Source organism: Bos mutus, chromosome X (assembly GCF_027580195.1).
Source record: "Bos mutus isolate GX-2022 chromosome X, NWIPB_WYAK_1.1, whole genome shotgun sequence".
NCBI classification, from domain to species: domain Eukaryota; kingdom Metazoa; phylum Chordata; class Mammalia; order Artiodactyla; family Bovidae; genus Bos; species Bos mutus.
Window position 1 is genome coordinate 51142635 of NC_091646.1, and position 23569 is coordinate 51166203.

Genomic DNA, 23569 nt, shown 5'->3' on the forward strand with positions numbered 1-23569 from the left:
TTTTTTCCTCTTACCTTCAATAATTAATTTACCCTCTTTGAACAATTTTCTTTATTTATATACTAGTGATAACAAAGTCTTCTGCATAATTTTGTGAGCATTAAATAGAATATGTAAGAATGACTAGCAATTAGTAGATCCTTAATACATTATTTAGTCACCCTTAAAAAAAGTGTGTGAGTGAGAAAAATTAGTAACTTTGAGAAGGCCCTAAAAGTTAATCTGAGACCTTTCTGAGATTGAAAGTATATAAGGATTAAAGATATATTTCAATTGGTTAGCTTTTCCTCAACATATTACCTCCTGGAAAGATTGCTTATATGCATTTACAGTTAAAACCCCAATGCATAACTGCAAATAATAAATTATTAAAATATATTACCTGCATGTGAAAATAGTCATGTGTGTGCATGAGTGCTAAATTGCTTCAGTTGTGTCCAATTCTTTGTAGCCTATGGACTGTAGCCTGCCAAGCTCTTCTGTCCAGGGGATTCTCCAGGCCAGAATACTGGAGTAGGTTGCCATGCCCTTCTCCATAGGATCTTCCCAACCCAGGGATCGAACCTGTGTCTCTTACACCTCCTGCATTGGCAGGTATGTTCTTTACCACTAGTGCCACCTGGGAAGCTCTCCAAAATAGTCATGAGAATAAATGAAATTGTATGTTGTTGAATTTAGGCCTTGCAATAAGGTGGGGTTGTTATGAGACTGAACTACAAAGTCAACTCTAAGGAACTTTTCCAGGGTCAAAATGCCAGTAATATGCATACGTATGCCAGTATCTCAGTTTATGTACCCAAATTGAAGTTGGAGTATGACCTTAGTCAAGGAGATAATGTTGGGTCTTACAACCTCAAGAAGACTGATAAACAAAAAGGAAAGAAATTAATAAAGGGCTAGGCATCTAACCTAGGTCAGGATACAAGTGGTGGAGTATAATCCTCCTGGACAGCAGTTGCTTTCCCTCTACATAAAACTTTGATGGCTGACCATCATACACTTACAATTATTTCTCTGTGTAAGTAAAATTTAAAAAGTTCTCTGTTCAAAGAAATTCATTAATTTCATGATATTTTCCTCAAATGAAGTTATGTTTTTAATGAAACAGTATACTACTAGTATATAGAATTTTCATATTTTTATGCCCTTTTCCATTTTTCCAGGGTTTCTAGGAACTCTAAGTAGATGTTTACAAAATGTAGCAATGTTGTATAAATAGACTCATTCAGCAATTTGCAATGTACTATTTGTGGCAATGAGAAAAGTTCAGTGTGAAAGCACTGTGGCTGAGGTGAACCCAGAGGAAAATTAATAATAGAGAGAGATACTTGGGAAAGAATGATACAATACTATGTTGACATTGAGCTATGCAATTTTAATTTTGTTGAGGACAATCACTAAAAACAATATGTGTAAGAATCATTTAAAGAATCCTCTAAAGTAGCATATTGAAAAGCAGAGACATTACTTTGCCAACAAAGATCCATCTAGTCAAGGCTATGGTTTTCCCAGTGGTCATGTATGGATGTGAGAGTTGGACTGTGAAGAAAGCTGAGCACCAAAGAATTGATGCTTTTGAACTGTGGTGTTGGAGAAGACTCTCGAGAGTCCCTTGGACTGCAAGGAGATCCAACCAGTCCTTTCTGAAGGAGATCAGCCCTGGGAAGGAATGATGCTGAAGCTGAAACTCCAGTACTTTGGCCACCTCATGCGAAGAGTTGACTCATTGGAAAAGACTCTGATGCTGGGAGGGATTGGGGGCAGGAGGAGAAGGGGATGACAGAGGATGAGATCGCTGGATGGCATAACTGACTCGATGGACATGAGTTTGAGTGAATTCCGGGAGATGGTGATGGACAGGGAAGCCTGGTGTACTGCAGTCCATGGAGTTGCAAAGAGTGACTGAGCGACTGAACTGAACTGAACTGAACTGAAAGTCTCTGAATATTTAAAGTAACCACTAGAAAAACCATAAGAAGTTTGATCATGGGTTTATTATCCCATGACACATTCAATATACTTGGTCAAAAAAGAATCAGTTAAGATGATATCGTTGATTAAGAAAATTCCCAAAATTAGGAAAACAAGCACAACAGAAATGAAATAAAGGCCAAATGAGGTTCAAATCAGTATTTTCTGGTGATTGGAAATTTGTTGTTTTTCCTCCTTCAACCATTTACTCTTGGGCTCTCAATCATTAAAGGGAGGGATTACATTTTATGCACTTGAAGTTTTGGCAGCCAATACAATGTTATGGCAGAAAGTATGGTTTCTCCAGTAGTCATGTATGGATGTGAGAGTTGGACTATAAAGAAAGCTGAGAGCCGAAGAATTGATGCTTTTGAACTGTGGTGTTGGAGAAGACTCTTGAGAGTCCCTTGGACTGCAAAGAGATCCAACCAGTCCATCGTAAAGGGAATCAGTCTTGAATATTCATTGGAAGGACTGATGTTGAAGCTGAAACTCCAATATTTTGCCCACCTGATGTGAAGAGCTGATTCATTTGAAAAGACCCTGATGTTGGGAAAAATTGAAGGCAGGAGGAGAAGGGGATGACAGGATGAGATGGTTAGATGGCATCACCGATTCAATGGACATGAGTTTGGGTGAACTCCGGGAGTTGGTGATGGACAGGGAGGCCTGCTGTGCTGTGGTTCATGGGGTTGCAAGGAGTCAGACATGACTGGGCAACTGAACTGAACTGAACTGAAGAATGTTATATTCAGGACTACTGAGAGAGCCCTTGATACCAGAGGTTACCAAAGTGGGTGTACAAGATGATCTATAGGGCACAGGAAGGAAAACAAGAATTTTTATTTAGACTTTTAATTTATTTTGTCTCACTTCTTTTTTACAGAGCTTTATCTCAATATCTCATATAATTTATATACCATAAAATTCACCATTTAAAATGTAAAAGTTCATGATTTTTAGTATATTAAGATTTGTGCAATCATCCTCAGAATCTTATTTTAGAACATTTTCAATACTCCAAAAAGAAATCTCATACCCATTAGCAGTCATCCTCATCCCCTCTTCACCCCATCTCCAGACAATCATTTATCTAATATTCATTTCTATAAGTTTTCTTATACTGGACACTTCATATACATGAAATTGTATAAGTGGTCTTTTACCATAGATTCTTTCACTTAGCACAGATTTCAAGGTTCAACTACAGCATATTATGTTATCATACTTCACTGTTTCTAAAGCCAAAAAATAGTTCATTGTATAGATGTACCATATTTTATTTATCCATTGGCTGATGAAAATTTGGGTTGTTTCCACTTTTTAGCTAGTATGAATGGTGCTGCTATGAACACTCATGTAGAAGTTCTTGTGAGGACATATCTTTTTCAATTCTCTTGGGTATATAACTAATTGTGGACCATATGGTAACTTTAACATTTTGAACAACTTCCAGACTTTTCCATAGTATCACTTTACATCTCTATCAGCAACACAGAGGATTCCATTTTCTCCATATTCTCACTAACACTAGCCATTTATTTGATTATAGCCACCTAGTTGTGTGCAGTGGTATCACATATAATTTTGATTTCCATTTTCCTACTAACTAGTGATGTTGAAGAACTTTCCATGCATTTATTGGCTATATGTTTGTCTTCTTTGGGAGGACATATGTTCATACACTTTGTTCATTTTTAAACTGGGAAAATTTAAATTTTTATTTTAAAATAAAAAATTAAAAAATTAATTTTGTTTTTATTGTTGAGTTGTAAGAGTTCTTTATATATTCTGGATACCAGTTCCTGTATTTATTTATTTAGTTTTTGTATTTTGGTTTACAATTTCTAATTTTTTTTTCTTTTTTATTTTACAGGAGACTTTGGAAATACAGAACAAAGTTACATATCACAATTATTACAATTATAATATTACAATTACAATTATTTTTAAGTAGATAAATTAAGATTTTCAGTTGGAGTTTCAGTATTAAACTTTCAAAAATTAATAGAATAAACAGACAGAAAAGTAGAAGGATATAGTAGACCTGAAAAGCACAATGAACCAGTTCAACATAATTGAGATTTATACAATTTTCACACAACAGCAGGATACAAATTCTATTCAACTTCCCATAGACTATAAAGAGGACACTGGAATATTTCAAGGGATATGAAACAAGGTGCAAAAATTTCATGGTCTAAAGGTATTGAAATCATAGAGTCTGTTCTCTTATCACTGTGGAATTATGTTAGAAATCAGTATCAAAAGATATTTGAAAATAACCCACATATTTTCAAGCACAATGTGACATTTACAAAGAGAGATCTTTGACTTACTCATTGAGAGCCTCAATAAAGTCAGAAGACTAAAAAACACAGAGGGTGATTGCCAAGAAGAAAGTGTTTAAATGAGAAATTACTATCAAAGATGATTTAAAAATCCCATGTATCAGGAAATTAAATGTCCACTTTTAAATGAGGGTGTATCTAAGAAGTCATAACAAGGAAAATTAGGAAATATTTGTAACAGAATAAAAGTGAAGAGAATTTATCAGAATTTCTTGCATGAAGCTGAAGCTGCTCAATGCAACTAAATGCAATGTAGAATATTGAATAAGGTATGAAAACAAATAATGGACACTAGCATAAAATTTTGTGAAATTTGAACAAAGTCTGTAGTTAATAATACTGTAAAAGTGAAGTTGCTCAGTCACTCAGTCGTGTCTGACTCTTTGCGACCCCGTGAACTGTAGCCTACCAGGCTCTTCCATCCATGGGATTTTCCAGGCAAGAATACTGGAGTGGGTTGCCATTTCCTTCTCCAGGAGATCTTCCTGACCCAGGGACTGAACCCGGGTCTCCTGCATTGTAGGCAGGCGCTTTACTGTCTGAGCCACCAGGGAAATCTGAGCCACCAGATAATACTGTATCATACATTAATTTCCTGTGTGTGTGTGTGTGCGTGTGTTTTTACAAGATAGTATTTCTTTATATTCTCAGAATTGGATTAGAAGTTTTAAGTTTCATTCAAAATATTTATAACAAACACCCTCTTTGAACAACACAAGAAAAGACTCTACACATGGGCATCACCAGATGGTCAACATTGAAATCAGATTGATTATATTCTTTGCAGCCAAAAATGGACAAGCTCTATACAGTCAACAAAAACAAGACCAGGAGCTGACTGTCGCTCAGATCATGAACTCCTTATTACCAAATTCAGATTTAAATTGAAGAAAGAAGGGAAAACCACTAGACCATTCAGGTATGACCTAAATCAAATCCCTTATGATTATACAGTGGAAGTGAAAAATAGATTTAAGGGCCTAGATCTGTTAGATAAGAGTGCCAGATGAACTATGGAATGAGGTTCGTGACATTGTACAGGAAACAGGGATCAAGACCATCCCCATGGAAAAGAAATGCAAAAAAGCAAAATGGCTGTCTGGGGAGGCCTTACAAATAACTGTAAAAAGAAGAGAAGCGAAAAGCAAAGGAGAAAAGGAAAGATATAAGCATCTGAATGCAGAGTTCCAAAGAATAGCAAGAAGAGATGAGAAAGCATTCCTCAGTAATTAATGCAAAGAAAGAGAGGAAAACAACAGAACGGGAAAGACTAGAGATCTCTTCAAGAAAATCAGAGATACCAAGGGAACATTTCATGCAAAGATGGGCTTGAGAAAGGACGAAATGGTATGGACCTAACAGAAGCAGAAGATATTAAGAAGAGGTGGCATGAATACACAGAAAAACTGTACAAAAAAGATCTTCATGACCAAGATAATCACGATGGTGTGATTACTCACCTAGAGCCAGACATCCTGGAATGTGAAGTCAAGTGAGCCTTAGAAAGCATGACTACGAACAAAGCTAGTGGAGGTGATAGAATTCCAGTTGAGCTATTCCAAATCCTGAAAGATAATGCTGTGAAAGTTCTGCACTCACTATGCCAGCATATCCGGAAAACTCAGCAGTGGCCACAGGACTGGAAAGGGTCAGTTTTCATTCCAATCCCAAAGAAAGGCAATGCCAAAGAATGCTCAAACTACCACACAATTGCACTCATCGCACATGCTAGTAAAGTAATGGTCAAAATTCTCCAAGCTAGGCTTCAGCAATACATGAACCATGAACTTCCAGATGTTCAAGCTGGTTTTAGAAAAGGCAGAGGAACCAGAGATCAAATTGCCAACGTCCGCTGGATCATGGAAAAAGCAAGATGTTCCATAAAAACATCTATTTCTGCTTTATTGACTATGCCAAAGCCTTTGATTGTGTGGATCATAATAAACTGTGGAAAGTTCTGAAAGAGATGGGAATACCAGACCACCTGATCTGTCTCTTGAGAAATTTGTATGCAGGTCAGGAAGCAACAGTTAGAACTGGACATGGAACAACAGACTGGTTCCAAATAGGAAAAGGAGTACGTCAAGGCTGTATATTGTCACCCTGATTATTTAACTTATATGCAGAGTACATCATGAGAAATGCTGGGCTGGATGAAGCACAAGCTGGAATCAAGATTGCCAGGAGAAATATCAATAACCTCAGATATGCAGATGACACTACCCTTATGGCAGATAGTGAAGAGGAACTAAAAAGCCTCTTGATGAAAGTGAAAGAGGAGAGTGAAAAAGTTGGCTTAAAGCTCAGCATTCAGAAAACAAAGATCGTGGCATCTGGTCCCATCACTTCATGGGAAATAGATGGGGAAACTGGAAACAGTGGCATGTATAAGGGGAATTAATAACTGTCTGGCATGGTGACATGCCAAACATTCACTTAAAAAAAAGATATGGAATTACTATTTCTGAATTATTATTTCTGTAGTTTTTAGTCATCATTTATGTAATAGTCAATAAATTTTGTTTATACTTATTGTACTTAGAATGTGACTTTGAATTTATAGTACACATTGAATTTGTACTTATTAAAATTAAAGTTCACAAAATAAATGTGACATGCTTTCATTCTAATGAGGGAGTCATCAGATCAGATCAGTCGCTCAGTCGTGTCCGACTCTTTGCGACCCCGTGAATCGCAGCATTCCAGGCCTCCCTGTCCGTCACCAACTCCCAGAGTTCACTCAGACTCACGTCCATCAAGTCAATGATGCCATCCAGCCATCTCATCCTCTGTCGTCCCCTTCTCCTCTTGCCCCCAATCCCTCCCAGCATCAGAGTCTTTTCCAATGAGTCAACTCTTCGCATGAGGTGGCCAAAGTACTGGAGTTTCAGCTTTAGCATCATTCCTTCCAAAGAAATCCCAGGGCTGATCTCCTTCAGAAAGGACTGGTTGGATCTCCTTGCAGTCCAAGGGACTCTCAAGAGTCTTTTCCAACACCACAGTTCAAAAGCATCAATTCTTCGGCGCTCAGCCTTTTTCACAGTCCAACTCTCACATCCACACATGACCACAGGAAAAACCATAGCCTTGACTAGACGGACCTTTGTTGGCAAAGTAATGTCTCTGCTTTTGAATATGCTATCTAGGCTGGTATTAACTTTCCTTCCAAGGAGTAAGCGTCTTTTAATTTCATGGCTACCGTCACCATCTGCAGTGATTTTGGAACCCAGAAAAAAATAAAGTCTGACACGGTTTCCACTGTTTCCCCATCTATTTCCCATGAAGTGATGGAACCAGATGGCATGATCTTTGTTTTCTGAATGTTGAGCTTTAAGCCAACTTTTTCACTCTCCACTTTCACTTTCATCAACAGGCTTTTTAGTTCCTCTTCACTTTCTGCCATAAGGGTGGTGTCATCCGCATATCTGAGGTTATTGATATTTCTCCCTGCAATCTTGATTCCAGCTTGTGTTTCTTCCAGTACAGTGTTTCTCATGATGTACTCTGCACATAAGTTAAATAAACAGGGTGACAATATACAGCCTTGATGTACTCCTTTTCTTATTTGGAATCAGTCTGTTGTTCCATGTCCAGTTCTAACTGTTGCTTCCTGATGTGCATACAAATTTCTCAAGAGACAGATCAGGTGGTCTGGTATTCCCATCTCTTTCAGAATTTTCCACAGTTTATTGTGATCCACACAATCAAAGGCTTTGGCATAGTCAATAAAGCAGAAATAGATGTTTTTCTGGAGCTCTCTTGCTTTTTCCATGATCCAGCAGATGTTGGCAATTTGATCTCTGGTTCCTCTGCCTTTTCTAAAACCAGCTTGAACATCAGGAAATTCACGGTTCACATATTGCTGAAGCCTGGCTTGGAGAATTTTGAGCATTACTTTACTAGCGTGTGAGATGAGTGCAATTGTGTGGTAGTTTGAGCATTCTTTGGCATTGCCGTTCTTTGGGATTGGAATGAAAACTGACCTTTTCCAGTCCTGTGGCCACTGCTGAGTTTTCCAAATTTGCTGGCATATTGAGTGCAGCACTTTCACGGCATCATCTTTCAGGATTTGAAATAGCTCAACTGGAATTCCATCACCTCCACTAGCTTTGTTCGTAGTGATGCTTTCTAAGGCCCACTTGACTGCACATTCCAGGATCTCTGGCTCTAGGTCAGTGATCACACCATCGTGATTATCTGGGTCGTGAAGATCTTTTTTGTACAGTTCTTCTGTGTATTCTTGCCATTTCTTCTTGATATCTTCTGCTTCTGTTAGGTCCATACCATTTCGGTCCTTTATCGAGCCTATCTTTGCATGAAATGTTCCTTTGGTATCTCTGATTTTCTTGAAGAGATCTCTAGTCTTTCCCATTCTGTTGTTTTCCTCTCTTTCTTTGCATTAATTACTGAGGAATGCTTTCTCATCTCTTCTTGCTATTCTTTGGAACTCTGCATTCAGATGCTTATATCTTTCCTTTTCTCCTTTGCTTTTCACTTCCCTTCTTTTCACAGCTATTTGTAAGGCCTCCCCAGACAGCCATTTTGCTTTTTTGCATTTATTTTCCATGGGGATGGTCTTGATCCCTGTCTCCTGTACAATGTCAGAAACCTCATTCCATAGTTCATCAGGCACTCTATCTATCAGATCTAGGCCTTTAAATCTATCTCTCACTTCCACTGTATAATCATAAGGGATTTGATTTAGGCCACACTCCATGTCTAAATAAATGATATGAATGGATTATAACATGAAGATCAATTCATTTTAACCATCTAACTAATTTTTTACAAATCACCACATAAATAAGCTATCACTATCAGTCTGAACTAAATGGCTTTATTAGTGTCTGGTTAAATCATAACAGTTAAGCCTAACCAATAGTCTGGTGCTGCTGCTAAGTCACTTCAGTTGTGCCAGACTCTGTGTGACCCTATAGACTGCAGCCCACCAGGCTCCCCCGTCCCTGGGATCCTCCAGGCAAGAATACTGGAGTGGGTTGCCATTTCCTTCTCCAATGCATGAAAGTGAAAAGTGCAAGTGAAGGTGCTCAGTTGGGTCCAACTCCCAGCGACCCCATGGACTGCAGCCTACCAGGCTCCTCTGTCCATGGGATTTGCCAGGCAAGAGTTCTGCAGTGCCATTGCCTTCTCCAACCAATAGTCCAGGGCTTAGATTATACTGCTACCCAAATTATATCCTGAGCAATAAATCCATTTCATACAGATAGCAAATTAGAGGAGAATAATAGTACAATTATTCTCCATGTAATAGAGCAAATTCATTTAATTTTACCCAACAGCAAAAAACATATTTTAAAACACTCCACGTTTAGTGAAGCAAAATCAAGAATATATAAAGTCATATAAGTTATTTTATATACTCAATGCTTTTACATGCTCCCAATGTTAATCTTTCCCTTAACTGCCACCATTTTAATACATTGACTGGTACATGCCTCCTTTGTCAAAGGTATTGAGAAATGCATAATAACTGGTATTCTATAATATATAAGATCTCTGTTGGGAATTACTTCTTTTCAGATGAAGGTTTTTTTTTCCCAATGAAGGACTTACACCATAATTAGAAAAATGATGGTCTGAACCCCAGTGGAAAGATTACAATACTTTAATTGGTATTCATTTGTTTTAGGCAAGCCCATGGAGAAGACTAGAAACCACTTTTTATTGAGGTTAAATTTCCAACTATGAAATCAACTAAATCACATTCTCACTTATATATCTGAAATAATTGGTCCATTTAATTACTTTTTAAGAAGAGCTAGTCATCTGACATTAACTGAACAATCCTGAACAAAAACATTTTAAAATTCTTTAGGTGAAAATATAGGCTCCAGGTAAACTTGGAGAGGCAGTAGAATATTTTGAGTATACTTAAAGTTACTATCTGCTAGAAAATCTTACATTTTAAATATGTCAAATGAAGTAATATGTTTCAAATTTTGAGGGTTTCTTAGCAGAAAGATTTAGCTTCATGTCATATGAGCCAGGATTAAGGCCTGTTAAGGGCAAAAAAATTACACTTGAACTTCTCATTTATAAGATAAGAATGATAGCATGTGCTGCTCAGCCATATCCTAACCTTCCATGATAGAATAAAACCACATTTCAAATTAATTTAGATGATATTTATTGAGTTCAATTTGCATGGTGACCTGGAATTTTTAGGGCAATCAAGGTAACATTCAGTCTGCTTGTCTATATAAATCATCCAAATGTCTGGGAAAATCCAAAATTTCATCATTCAAACTATCTCTTAGACTATGTATACATGAAAGTAACAAAAAACACCCTTTTACCATAGAATGCTTATTCCATAACAGTATGGTTTTCAGTGATTTTGCCACTGTCAATCTGAATAAGATTTTATTGACCAAATGTGTTAGTTCCTAGTAAGAACAAGTGCTAATAAAATGCAAGTTACTTATTTTGGGTCTGGAATATTCCAATTAGGTCAGTAACTGGCAAATACTATTCGTATCATAGAGATGAAGAAACTGTGGAACATCATAGATAACTGATTGGGTCCTTAGAAATAATAAATTCAGCAGGAGAATTTATAATATTTTGCACTTGTATAATTCTGCATAGGACTTCATTCACCTCTCTGCTATCCATCCCTGCAGTCCTCCATAAGTAATCCCAACCTCCAGCCTTACCTGAACTTTCATATTCACATTTCAGTGAAAATTTATTGAATACCTACTCTTTGAAAAGTACTGTGCTAAGTGCAGATACAAAGATGAATGAGATGTTCTCAGTAAGCTTAAATCTAGTAAAGGGATCATAATACCACAGATAATATTATAAGAAAGATATAAATAAATATGTGAACATAAAAGAGGAAGAGAGCATTTTCATCATGGCAGAATCAGAGCAGTATTAGAAAAAGTATCCGAAACTTAAAAATAATGCAAAAAGATTGGGGCCACGTATTTTCAATGTCATAAGAAAGTGAGGGTCATCCAAGAACTGCTAGGGTAATGATCAGAAAATGTTTTCTATAAAGGTCCAGACAGTAAATATTTTCACTTTTCTGGGCCACACAAATACTCAACTCTGTCATAACATGAAAGCAGCCATACACCACTTGTAAACAAATGAGTGGCCAGAATTGGCCCACAGAACAATCCCTGATCTGGGAGACTTAGGCTGTAATTTGCCAGCCCCTGATCTGGGGGACCTAGGATAATAACTTGTTCAGCTCACTATTCACTATTGATTTAAGGTTCCAGACTTAGTGACGTTATATGTTAACTTGTAGATTTTTGTCTTGTATAAATGCAAATAATTTCTGTCTGTAGACAGATAACTCCAAAATTGCATATTACTCAGTTTGTATCTAATTCAGTAAGCTTATATTCCTATCAACGTGCTCTGTTCTGCTTGACTCAGTTGACTCAGCTGAGTCTGACTCTCTGTGACCCCATGGACTATAGCCCGCCAGGCCCCTCTGCCCATAGGGATTCTTCAGCCAAGAATACTGGAGTGGATTGTCATGCTCTCCTCAGGGGATCTTCCTGACCCAGGGATCGAACCAGTGTCTACTGTACTGCAGGCAGATTCTTTACCGTCTGAGTCACCAGGGAAGCCCATGAATACTGGAGTTGGTAGCCTATCCCTTCTCCAGGGGAACTTCCTGACCCAGGAATTGAACTGGGGTCTCCTGCATTGCAGGCGGATTCTTTACCAGCTGAGCTATCAGGGAAGCCCATTCCTATCAATACTCTGTTTTAAAATGGTCTTTGACCCAGTCATAACACCTTAGTGGTTCCTTCATCAGTTAATGAGTTAAATAAAATCTTTGACATGTACTCATTTTACATATGCTTGATTAGTATCATTTTAGTTGCTTGAAAGTTATGCTTTGACAGTTTTGGAGGTTCCATGTGAAGTGAAAGTCGCTCCCTCATGTCTGACTCTTTGAGACCTCATGGACTATACAGTCCATGGAATTCTCCAGGCCAGAATACTGGAGTGGGTAGCCTTTCCCTTCTCCAGGGGATCTTCCCAACCCAGGGATTGAACCCAGGTCTCCCGCATTGCAGGCAGATTCTTTACCAGCTGAGCCACAAGGGAAGCTCAAGAATAAGGCAGTGGGCAGCCTATCCCTTCTCCAGGGGATCTTCCCAATCCAGGAATCAAGCCAGGGTCTCCTGCATTGCAGGCAGAATCTTTACCAACTGAGCGATCAGGGAGATTCTATGGAGATGCCCAAATTGACTCACCTGGTAGGTACAAAAGACTACATTATGGGAGACTGTAGTCTGTTTAAGACCAAATACATTTTTCTTGGCTGTCAGAAGGAATCCCAAGCAGCAGTAGAATAAAGTTCAAGTAGAACTTAAACTTTGCTTATTCTGTTTCTATAGATTTTATTTTCTCCTCTCTAGTGATTTTTCTGTTTTTTCTTTCTTGTTTGTATTTGAAAAAAGTTATTTCCCCTTGGTGGTAGTAATGATTGAGAATTTGTTTTTATTGTCTGACCATTTGGTGATTTCTGTTGGATAGATGGTGGAGAGCTATTCTCTCTTGAATGAGAAACAGAATCTAGCTTGTTTAGGCTTTTTGTTTTCTTATTTATGAACTCAAATCAATTAAGAACTTTTTGCCTATTGTAAAGGAGAACAGTTCTTTCATATCTAGACCTATGAGTTTTTCTGTTTATTCTTGATCTGTGACAGAAGTTGTACAATTGAAGCCATAAGCTTTCCATGTATCTGTGTTTCTGTAAATCACAAAGACCTGTTCATGTGAACATGAAATAGTTTCCTTCCTATCAAGTTCAGTTCAGTTCAGTCGCTCAGTCATGTCCGACTCTTTGTGATCCCATGGACTGCAGTACGCCAGGCTCCTCTGTCCATCACCAACTCTTGGAGCATATTAAAACTCATGTCCATCGCGTTGGTGATGCCACCCAGCCATCTCATCCTCTGTTGTCCCCTTCTCCTCCAGCCTTCAAACTTTCTCATCATCAGGCTCTTTTTAAATGAGTCAGTTCTAGAGATGTCAAATTAAAATAATATTCACTAGCTCCAATGGTCTGGGTTGTACAGAAGGCTAGATTTGTTAGTATTATATGATAATGAAGACAAATTTCAACTCTGTAATGTAATGTGAATGTGTCCTCCTCAATCTAGAAGGTGGGGCACTGAGATACTGACACTAACAAAATTTTAGACAAACAAGAGTCAGATTTTCTGACCTCTACATATGTAAATAATATCTAAAAGCAGGCATGTTAGGATCCAAAGATAGATGAGCTGCCAAAATGCTGACCATTTGTCTATAATGAGGAATACCATCTAGGTACATCTACACCATATTTAAAATGTGTAAGATTGTTGGTGGGAATGCAAACTAGTACAGCCACTATGGAGAACAGTGTGGAGATTCCTTAAAAAACTGGAAATAGAACTGCCTTATGATCTAGCAATCCCACTGCTGGGCATACACACTGAGGAAACCAGAAGGGAAAGAGACACGTGTACCCCAGTGTTCATCGCAGCATTGTTTATAATAGCCAGGACACGGAAGCAACCTAGATGTCCATCAGCAGATGAATGGATAAGAAAGCTGTGGTACATATACACAATGGAGTATTACTCAGCCATTAAAAAGAATACATTTGAATCAGTTCTAATGAGGTGGATGAAACTGGAGCCTATTATACAGAGTGAAGTAAGCCAGAAAGAAAAACACCAATACAGTATACTAACGCTTATATATGGAATTTAGAAAGATGGTAACAATAACCCTGTATACGAGACAGCAAAAGAGACACTGATGTATAGAACAGTCTTTTGGACTCTGTGGGAGAGGGAGAGGGTGGGAAGATTTGGGAGAATGGCATTGAAATACGTATAATATCATATATGAAACGAGTTGCCAGTCCAGGTTCGATGCACGATACTGTATGCTTGGGGCTGGGGCACTGGGACGACCCAGAGGGATGGTACAGGGAGGGAGGAGGGAGGCGGGTTCAGAATGGGGAACACATGTATACCTGTGGCAAATTCATTTTGATATATGGCAAAACCAATACAATATTGTAAAGTTAAATAAAATAAAATTTAAAAAAAGAAAAAAATAAAATGTGTAAGAGACTTAAATTTGCTAAAAATCACTGAATATATATTTGAAATGCTGAATTATATTATATGCAAAATATGCCTAAATAATGTTATTAAAATACCCAGGATACTGAGAAAAATCATATATTTCATATATGGAGCTTAGAAAATATACAGATATGAAATAAAGTCAATTATAGTCATTAGAAAAGGCAATCTGTTAAGCATTATAGATATTTAATTCAAACAGATGTCTCACACAGCTGCATTTTAATGTAGGTGAAGCATGCCACTATAATTAAATTTATTAATGAAATGTCAGTTGCAATTACAACTAGTTATTTAGGAATAAAATTTTTTCAACACATTTTTTTTCTTTTTCTGGAACTTTTCCTATGGAGCATATTTTCAGAAATTTGCAACTCATATAACCAACTCAGCAATGACTTTCACCTTGACCACAGATTTATTTGTATGGAAAAACACAACAGTATTTGCTAAGTATATGCAATATCTTCCACCTAATTAGTACCTCAGGGCAGGTTGTCTATAAACAGAAAACAATAAGGGACATGTTAAATATCCCTAGCAGTATTCTCTGCATACTATCAGCTTTAGAAATAGAGAACACAGTTTGTATTTTAAGCTACCAGATTGCCATTAAATACAAGGAATCCAACTAGAATAACGTGTGGTTCATGGGGAAATAATGTTCTCTGCAGCTTTATACACTGGATAAATGAACAGTTTCCTTTAGTTTCAAATTAGAAATATGTTTAGAGGGCAACATGGAAATAGATACTATTATTTCTGTTTTCAATATTAATTTAAAAAGAATGTAGTAAAAATGTTTCACACTTGATACTAAATATATCTCAACTTTGCACATCCCCCACCTTCCTACAGTCACTGCCAAGTGACAGCCTAGTATCCATTTACTGGGATCACTGTAGAAATCAGCCATTAATCAGGGAGCATTTGGCTCAAGGGACCTGTAATGGGTTGCAGAGGATTGCACATCATGCTTCACATGCAGATGAGGTTGCCATCTGGTGGATTTTCTCTAACTAAAAGCTAACGACATTTATAGATAAAGCAAAATAATCCTTTTCTAGGTGGGAAAAGCTGCTGCTTTTAGAAAACATCTGATTTATTTTGACATTTATTAAATGCCCATTATGTGATTTGCTCTGAATGGGTGCCTGTTTTTTATAACTTAAATATGAGGAAGAAATACCTCATATTTATATTATATTATAGTATATTAAAACTTCGGATTTTAAAGGTAAAAAATGTGGGATGGAAAAAGATACTCCATGCAAAGAGTAACCAAAAGAGAGCAAGAGTGGCTACAGTCATATCAGATAAAATAGACTTTCAATCAAAGTCTGTCACAAGATACAAGAAGGTCACTATATATTGATAAAGGGATCAGTTCAGAAATGGCAATCCAATAATAGTAGGGGAGTTTAATACTCCACTTGCAACACTGTATAGATCATATAAATAGAAAATTAATAATGAAAGAGCAGATCTGAATAATACTATGGACTAAATGGATCTAACAGGCAAATGTAAAACATTCTATCCAATAACACAAAATATACATTCTTCTCAAGCACACATGGAACATTCTCCAGGATACATCACATGTTGGGCCACAAAGCAAGCCTTAACAAGTTTAAGAAGACTGAAATCCTATCAAGCATCTTTTGCAATCACTAAGGCATAAAACTAGAAATCAATAAAAAGAGGAAAACTGTAAAATTCACAAATATGTGGAAATTAAATAACATACTCTTGAATAACCAATGAATCAAAGAAGAAATCAAAGGGGAAATCAGAAGGCATCCTGAGATAAATGAAAACAAAAATACATCATACCAAAATAAATGGAATGTAGCAAAAGCATTTCTAAGGGTGAAGTTTAAAACAATAAATACCTACATTAAGAAAAAAAAAAATCTCAAGTAAACAACCTAACTTTACACCTACAGGAAATCAGAAAAATAACAAATTGAGACCAAAATTAGTAGAAGGAAGTAAATAATAAAAATTAGGAGAGAAATAAGAGACTAGAATGACAATATCAAGAAATCAATAAAACTAAGAGTTGGTTTTTTGAAAAGATAAACAAAACTTAACAACCTTTAACTAGACTAACCAAAAAGAAAAGAGAGAGGACTCAAAAAGTAATAAATGTGATTTTTTTTTTATTTAGCAGATTCTTGCTAAACAAAATTTTATGTTAATAATAAAAAAAAGTCTAGAAGTGATTTCTATGACATCACATTGGTTCTTATTTAAATGTCAAAGTGACTTCTGATATTAAGTGTATCTTTACCTAACAGCCTTACTATGAGGATTCAGGAGAAGATACATGGCAGAACTATGAATGGTTCTTTCTCTAATTTACTCTAATACAAAATGACTGTTGATTCAGATATCATCACCTAATGTTTCTACTTTTAATCTTCTCTTCTTCTTTTCCCTAATGAAACTACCCAAAAGTCATTTTCCATGTATTGAAATATAAAATCTATCCCTCAGAAGGTGTGACAGTTACTTAAAACAATGTGTTATGAAACCACAATTACTTATTCCATTTATACACAAAGGCTAGTTAGCTAACTAAATTCTCTCTCATGGCCATTAGTCAGCTATTTCACAACTACTTATTATTTATTGATCATAAAGGAGAACAGGTGAAAAAGAGCATGGGCTCTGGAGTTGGATCTGGATTAAAATCCTCTGTTTGCTGAGACTCATTTCTCAGCTATAAGAAAATTAAGTGGGGGAAATGACACTAGAGAGATAGTACTAGGTTGTTTTACATACGAGAGCACCTAACAAGTAGATTTTTAATACATCTCAGTAAATATGAGAAATGGGTATTTTTTTGTCAGTTGTTACTATAGTTGTTGTGTGTGTGTTTTACTGAAGTCTTATTTACTTTTCCATCCTGAATGTTTCTATTAACATGACTATGTCTGCATGAAATGCCCCACATCAAAGTTAGTTTAAAAAAATAAATCAGCAAGCAAATACATAATATGTATATACATAAATATATCAATACAAATTTAATACAAATGTAGTGACTACTCTTGGAGATATGACATCACCACTGCAAATGGGATGTTATGTGAAAGGGTATTTGTGACTTTGGATAATCTGTGGGAGAGGGAGAGGGTGGGAAGATTTGGGAGAATGGCATTGAAACATGTAAAATATCATGTATGAAATGAGATGCCAGTCCAGGTTCGATGCACGATACTGGATGCTTGGGGCTAGAGCACTGGGACGACCCAGAGGGATGGTATGGGCAGGGAGGAGGGAGGAGGGCTCAGGATGGGGAACACATGTATACCTGCGGCGGATTCATTTTGATATTTGGCAAAACTAATACAATTATGTAAAGTTTAAAATAAAATAAAATAAAATAATATGCAAAGCCCAAAAAAAAATTACTTTTACAGTAAAATGATGCATGTAGTTTTGTACGCAGAAGTGAGGATGATGAGCTCTGGAAAACAGATGACAAGAATAGGCTCTGGTGATGCAGATACTAATGTTGAAAACACAGGTGAAAAATCAGGTATTCCATGAAATAGGGGATAAAAGCAATACACCTAAATTAACGTATTTAATTTAGAACTTAAATAGAACTTATTTTACTAAATTTAAAATGTAAATGACCTAAATAGATATTCAATTTATTCATTTATATTTGTAAACATTTTTACAATACAGTTGACAAGAAAACCTTTTTGGTATCTTCTTATTGAGGTCTCCTTATATGTGATGATCTATAACACATGCTGCAGAGAAGGTGATGGCACCCCACTCCAGTAGTTTTGCCTGGAAAATCCCACGGACAGAGGAGCCTGGTAGGCTGCAGTCCATGGGGTTGTGAAGAGTCGGACTCGACTGAGCGATTTCACTTTCACTTTTCACTTTCATGCATTGGAGAAGGAAATAGCAACCCACTCCAGTGTTCTTGCCTGGATAATCCCAGGGACATGGGAGCCTGGTGGGCTGCCGTCTGTGGGGTTGCAGAATCGGACACAACTGAAGTGACTTAGCAGCAACACATGCTGATGACTATATAATCTGTATCTCTAACCCAACCTTTCCTCTTGAAGTTCAGACTCAGATACCTAAATATCTCCTAGACAGCTCTACTAGCATGTTCCACAAAAGAGACAGAAAACCAAATTATTAAGAGTGTACACTAGGGGTTAAACAGACTGGGTCCAACTCCTAATTCTACCTTTTACCAGCTGTGTAACTTTAGACACATTGATTTTCAGTTTCTTCATTTGTAAAATGGGGATAAAAATAGTACTGATCTTACAGGATTATTGTGAAAATTAAATGAAATATATACCTAATGCACTTGGCTGAATGGACTCTGCTGCTAAGTCACTTCAGTCGTGTCTGACTCTGTGTGACCCCACAGACTGCAGCCTACCAGGCTCCCCCGTCCCTGGGATTCTCCAGGCAAGAACACTGGAGTGGGTTGCCATTTCCTTCTCCAATGCATGAAAGTGAAAAGTGAAAGTGAAGTCGCTCAGTCGTGTCCGACCCTTAGCATGGACTGCACTCTAGTAAACAATAAGTTACACATTCCATTATAAGAAACACATGCATATATCTCCCTGAAACCAGTTATTTTTCTCCAAGTGTGCCTTAGCTGGCAGTTCTTTTTCTAGACTTGTTCTACCTGAACTGGTTTTAATGATGTTTTGCAGTGATTGTCAAAGGTTAGCATATATAAATAGTATACAAAGAAACATATATATGGAATGTTACTTACAAATTCATTACATTGCAGGTTGGCAAAACAGAAAAAATAAAAATATTTTGCATCATTCATGTAGTATTTGTCATATAATATCATATAGAGTATAACAGCTATTTTGTATATGCCTTACCTTCAACACTAGGTTATGAGCAGCTTGATAAAATAAACAACATTTTAGGCATTTTCATGCCCTTTCTCCCATAATGCTAATCACAATGCCTTGCAGAGTATATATTCAATAGATACCAATCAAATAAGACAAATTTACCTTGTCTTTTTTTTTTTAAAAAAAAGACAAATTTTCCAATCTTAAACATTTGGAAGGCTGGAATATATTTTACTAATCTTTGGAAGAATTATTTAAATTCTCATTTCTTCAGATTACTTCCTTTAATCCTAAACCAATTTTATACATGTTCCAGACCCATGCATTCTTAGTAGCTTGTTAGACTGAATGTGTATTAATCATCACAGGTTGCTATTATCTAGGAGTTTTGTAAAGGTTTAATCACTTGGAAATATCAGCCATATTGCTTTAAAAATGTTTAAAAATTATAGAAATGCCCTGACATGTTTCTCTTTCTTTTTTCTCATTTTTATTCCATATCCTCTCTTATGAAATACTTGATGGTATATTTTGCAAAACAGTGAACTATTGCAATCAAAACTCCTGCTTGAAGTTCCAAATCATTAACCTTCAAATTCAAGTACCTAAGATGAATCACTTAATATCAACATACTGAAAGAATAGCAAAAAGCAAGGATAGAGGACAAAATTATGCTAGGAATACAAATAAGTCTACAGCAGTACTTGAGAAAAGGAGGGATGGGATTGGGAAAGGAAATGAGAATGTTGACCATTTGGTGGCATTCTTTCCCCTCTCCTCCTCCTTACAGACTTATCCTTCCATTTTTTACTGTTTAAATAAAAACATTCATATGTCAAATAATCACTAACCATTTATTATGAAATAATTCACAAAAAGTTTTTAGCATAGTTACTGACATACAGTAAACACTAACTAAAGGTTAATAAATATTAGCGACTAGTATCATTATTGTGTACAACCCCATTTCTTTGCTCTTACCTTGACCTCTTTTCCCAAATGAACATATAGGCAGGTGTGTGGTCAGGGCTGAAATACAGGAGGATCAGACATGTTTTTATTTTTAATACTTAAAGTTTGTCTGAATGAATTTTAAAAAATAGTGTCTTGAATTCACCTACTTCATGAAATCTACACTAAAATGCCTGTTCAGTCTCTCAAATCAGGAGTCTTCTCCAACAAGGAACTAAATGGCATGCTTCTTAAGATTCTTCAATGAGGGCAATTTATGTCTAAAGGTAGTTTTTCATAAAAATGCGTTCTGTATCCAAATAACACTAGAAAAGCCCACATAACTTATGTTTGTATATCCAGTTAAATAACCTATAATTTTAAGTATTTGAAAGTTAATATTGTAAAGTAAAAAAAAATAATAATAAAAATAAAATAAATAAAATAAAATAAAGGAGTAGAGGTGGAAAAAAAAGAAAGTTAATATAACTCAGTTTTCTGTAGCAACAGACTTTTCCAGTACAGTAAATAGTCACATATGTGACTTACATATTATAGAACTGCTTATTTCTCTGAAACATTTTCTATTTGCAGGTGGGCTTCTCAGTCTCCCATCTTTAATGTTATTAGCTTGGATGGCATTATTTCTCCATACAGAGTGTGCTATAAGACTTCCAGTTAAACTAGGAAGATGAGAAACATCATTTATCTCTGCTGCTACATGAAGCTCCACTGAAGTGACAATAAAGGAATTTTTTTAAGGTATAAATAGAGAAGGATGAAGAGAACAGGAGAGGAGACAACAGCAGACAAGTGAAGTCAACAAAATTTTGGAAGCTGGAGAGCAACAGATGAGATGAGTGTTAAGCTTACTTAAATTGGAAAAGCTGAAACCTAAGGCTGATGGTGACAGATTCAGTTTTTAATTTAAAGTTACTGGATATCTTTGAGGTACAGGTTGAAGGGAGAGCTAAAAAGAAGATTGATCAAAAGTATGTATAAGAAAAAAATTAGATCCCCAAAGTTCCTTATCAATTTCAACTACAGATTCAAGAGTTAATGCAATATTCTTTTTCACTGTGTGGAGGGTCAGGTGTTTCTTGTTGTTAAGGAAGCTTGTTTGTTGATTTAGTTGAAAGTAAAACAATGGTTTAGGTTGAAAAAAAAAGAGTCAAGTTTTATTTTCTATAGTGCTTGAAACAACTTTCCAGAAAAGAAGTTCTAGTATTAAAAACAATAAGCATAGCTGACGGCTGGATTTTGAAGTTTAATGAAAATGGGGATTGAGTGTCAATTCAATAAATTTTAAGACTGCCCTCTGTCACCTTTCTGCTGGTTGGTTTCCAAGATACTATCAGTTGGGGAGATAGGAGGATTCTGGAGAAGCTAACACAAGTGTAAAGCCCTACAGACACTGATATTTGGGGTCTCCCATTAAAAAGACTGAATTTCTTCCCAGTTACTACACAGTGAAGTTCCAACAATGAAGACAGAACTTCTTTGTGGATCACTCTTAAATATTTAAGGCTAAGTTCCTAGATATTTGAATAAAGTTTCTAAAATGCAAGACAGAGATCAGAACAGCAGCAGCAGCAGTAACAAAAGTCAAAGAGAAAAGAAACAAAAAAAAAAAAACCCATTATTAATAATATCTTCAGAGAAATGAGATGATACCAAATTCAATTTATTGCATATTACAGTATGCAATAAAAAGGGAACTTTAAATGAACAAGAAAGAGCTCTTAGGAATTCAAAATCTTATAGAAGTGAAGGGGAACTAAAGAACCTCTTGATGAGGGTGAAAGAAGAGAGTGAAAAAGTGACTTGAAACTCAACATTCAAAAAACTAAGATCATGGCATCCCATCCCATCACTCCTCAGCAAACAGATGGGGAAAAAGTGGAAGCAGTGACAGATTTTATTTTCTTGGACTCTAAAGACACTGTGGACATCTCTGTAGCCATGAAATTAAAAGAAGCTTGCTCCTTGGAACGAAAGTTATGACAAACCTAGATCAGATCAGATCAGTCGCTCAGTCGTGTCCGACTCTTTGCGACGCCATGAATCGCAGCACGCCAGGCCTCCCTGTCCATCACCAACTCCCAGAGTTCACTCAGACTCACGTTCATTGAGTCAGTGATGCCATCCAGCCATCTCATCCTCTGTCGTCCCCTTCTCCTCCTGCCCCCAATCCCTCCCAGCATCAGAGTCGTTTCCAATGAGTCAACTCTTCGCATGAGGTGGCCAAAGTATTGGAGTTTCAGCTTTAGCATCATTCCTTGCAAAGAAATCCCAGGGCTGATCTCCTTCAGAATGGACTGGTTGCATCTCCTTGCAGTCCAAGGGACTCTCAAGAGTCTTCTCTAACACCACAGTTCAAAAGCATCAATTCTTCGGTGCTCAGCCTTCTTCACAGTCCAACTCTCACATCCATACATGACCACAGGAAAAACCATAGCCTTGACTAGATGAACCTTTGACAACATATTAAAAAGCAGAGACATCACTTTGCCGACAAAGGTCCGTATAGTCAAAGCTATGGTTTTTCCAATAGTCATGTATGAATGTGAGAGTTCCCTGAGTCTTCTCCTGGTTGGCTCCTTATCTTTTGAGCCTCAGCTTAAACGTCAGTTCTGCAGAGAAGTTTTCTCTGACCATTGAATCTAAAATAAATTCCCATGCCACCCCAACCCCTGTTATTCTCTCCTGCATTACTCAGTCCTTTATTGCGCTTTATCACCACATATTTGCATACATCTTTGTGTGTTTTCACTAGACTCTAAGCTGTCTAGTCTATCTGTGTGTAGCAGATATATATATATTGATCGTATATATTAAGTGCTCAATGAATAGTTTTGAGTTAATTTGTTTTTATTAAGCAATCTATCCATGACTCTGATATTTATAAAAAATGGTATGTTATATTCCATAGTTTTTGCTATGTTAGCAAAAATTAGATAAAGAGAATTAAGTAAAAACAAATTAACTAAAAACAACTCAGATCTTTTAGAAAACTTGCATTCTTGAAAAACATCTAAGTCTTAACAGCTTTTGATTCATCTAAGCACTAGCCTTCTATCAGATAATGGACTTAAGCAATGTCTGGAATTATGTTTTATTCAGTAGAGTCTCCTTTAATCAAACATTTTATCATTTATAGTTAAGCTGATTATGATAATTTTATACAACAGGGCTTAATTAACCTCACTGATCCATACAGGAAGCATATACTCATATAATCAGGATCACATAAATGATTTTTCCTTCTTCCAAAAGTAGTTGGTAATAAGA

At 36.5% G+C, this 23569-nt stretch overlaps 1 protein-coding gene across 1 annotated transcript in view; it reads right to left on the reverse strand.

Annotated features, from left to right (window-relative positions):
- The window catches only part of DCX (doublecortin), a 403487-nt gene that overhangs the window by 362860 nt on the left and 17058 nt on the right, over positions 1 to 23569 (reverse strand). The window contains exon 3 of the mRNA XM_070365902.1: positions 20309 to 20356. The gene's annotated coding sequence lies outside the window, so the exon portion shown is untranslated. The remainder of the gene's footprint in view (positions 1 to 20308; positions 20357 to 23569) is intronic.